This window comes from Teleopsis dalmanni, unplaced genomic scaffold, assembly GCF_002237135.1.
Source record: "Teleopsis dalmanni isolate 2A unplaced genomic scaffold, ASM223713v2 unscaffolded_contig_5050, whole genome shotgun sequence".
Lineage (NCBI taxonomy): Eukaryota > Metazoa > Arthropoda > Insecta > Diptera > Diopsidae > Teleopsis > Teleopsis dalmanni.
In genome coordinates, this window is record NW_024036432.1 from 1 (window position 1) to 2,204 (window position 2,204).

At 28.6% G+C, this 2,204-nt stretch overlaps 2 long non-coding RNA genes across 2 annotated transcripts; one reads left to right on the plus strand and one right to left on the minus strand.

The window, feature by feature from the left end:
- Positions 1-7: 7 nt before the first annotated feature.
- LOC119665406 lies at positions 8-303 on the minus strand. Its single transcript, XR_005251385.1, has 2 exons — positions 180-303; positions 8-127 (listed from the first exon to the last, which is right to left on the minus strand). It is a non-coding gene; the product is annotated as an uncharacterized LOC119665406 (long non-coding RNA).
- A 1,391-nt stretch (positions 304-1,694) lies between these two features.
- Positions 1,695-1,961, plus strand: LOC119665405. The gene is made up of 2 exons (XR_005251384.1): positions 1,695-1,846; positions 1,904-1,961. It is a non-coding gene; the product is annotated as an uncharacterized LOC119665405 (long non-coding RNA).
- Positions 1,962-2,204: the final 243 nt, after the last annotated feature.

Below are 2,204 nucleotides of genomic sequence, written 5' to 3' on the forward strand. Positions count from 1 at the left end.
TACTTACGTCAAAAAATTGCGACCATTCCAAGACGCGCTCAAAATTTGAGCGCTCCAATTCCTGCAGATTCATGTGTAAAATTTCATAAATCACCTTTTAGAGTTATTAAACCAACACCATTTGAATCTAAAATACAAACTATCAATATATCCGAAACAAAAATTGACAAATTTCGCACAAATACAAATTTGAGAACTAAAGACGCTAATTTTTCCCCGTTTTTTTTGTGTTGCCAATACGATTAAAGATGATTATTATTTGATCCTGCCACTTGTTGAAATCAACATAAAATGTTTTTATAATCAAATTATTATAAAAATTATATAAAATTTTAAGATATACTATAATTAAAATTAAATTAGAATAAAGAGGACAATTGGCAGACTTATGATGTTGAGTTTTGTTTGCATGTGTAAAGCATTTAAAGTTATAAAAATATAAAATGATTAAAATCCGTTAATTGCTAAAACACCGAACATTTCTTTTATTCCAACACGATTTTGGTATATAAGATACTTTCGGAAGCTTTTAAGTGTGGAAAAAAAACAGCAAGCTGCTCGTTTAAAGTTTCTAAAATATACAAAAAACAACAACGCTACTTATTCTATCTAAGCACCTAGTTAAGAAGTGGGCAAACTTAGCAACTAGAGAAAAAAAGTGTTACCAACGCAATAAGCGAACTATTGTGAACCTTCATTGGAAATTTCAACGAATATTTCAGTTGTATGTCAAAAAATGGTAAACAAAAATTCAAGCATAATTAAAATGTTTCACAAATTTGAAGATTTTTGAAATGAAATGTTTTAAAAAAATGCAAAAGTGTGAAAAATAAATATTTCAAATATATACAAGAATTTTTAAGAGTACGTGATGAAAGTATAATTAAAAAGGATATAAACTTTGATATATTAAATCATTTATATATATATGTAGGAATTGACAAGATGGGTAGAGAAACCGGCAAATTGACAACACTGTTTTTTTTGATAATTTTCTGACATTCTGGTTTCTTTTTGGTGGTTGAAGTATATGTATGTGACAACTTTGAAACATATTGAAAAACAATTTAAAATTAAGCACCTGTTAAAATATATTAGGGGTATTCAGGCAACTGATTAGTTGCTTAGGACGTGTGCGAGTTAGGCTAAGTTGATGCTAAATCAAATGGGAGATTTTTTGGGATATTTTGCACTGCACATAATTTGCCATTTATCAACACGTATCGACACATCACTATATTATCGGCACAACTTAGAATTTCCTCATTTAGAACGCAACTTAGCCTAACTCGCACACGACCTTAGTAGTTGATTACTACAAAAATTTGCACACAAAAATTAAACTAAGCAGAGAATCAACTATTTCGGTGATTCTCAGATTAGTACAAATTTGATTAATAGTGCTGTCAGTCCCAAGTGTCGTAATAATAACTTAAAATGAACTTTTGTATAGAAATTTGTTATACCAGGTTCGCACTATCTCATTTAGGCACTTGCTCATTTATATAAATGAGGAACCGTTCACATAATAATGAGCTCATTTATACAGCTTTTAGAACTTTTATATGTCAAAAAAGCTATAAAAGAACTTTCTTTTGTTTACAAATAAAACACAAAGAAAAATTTTGGTATTGTGTAAAATATATATTTTAAAATGGAAAACGCAGAAAATTTAAAAAACATAATATATAATGTGTGTGAAATTATTAATAATAGAAAGAAAGCAATTTCTGAATATCGTAAATGTCGTGCAATGCACCGAAAAAATATACTTGAAATAAGAAAAAAGCAAATAGCAATACTTTCTACAATAATTGCTAGCAACCGGAGGAAGTGCTGGACTTTGGTTAGTGCCGCCAGTAATGATTATTAAATAAAATTTAAAATTAACATTTTTTTTCAGAAAAGAACAAAGAAATTCTGGGAAGTGGATTGCCAGAAAAATGGTCCAAATTTTTTCATGCAACATGAATTTTTTTTTTCATGTTGCATGAAGGTTAAATATGCCTTCAAACCTTACAATATAAACTGAAAACTTGTTTCTAGATTCGATTTATTTATTTTTGGGAAGTAGAAGTTCCAAAAATTGGTGCATCGTTTTAAAGAAAATGCAACCACCAAACATTTTTTTACCTTTTTTTTGTAAATATGTCAAAACAGCTTTTTCAAACTGTCAAAATGCCATGAAGAGCTTTCATTTAGGG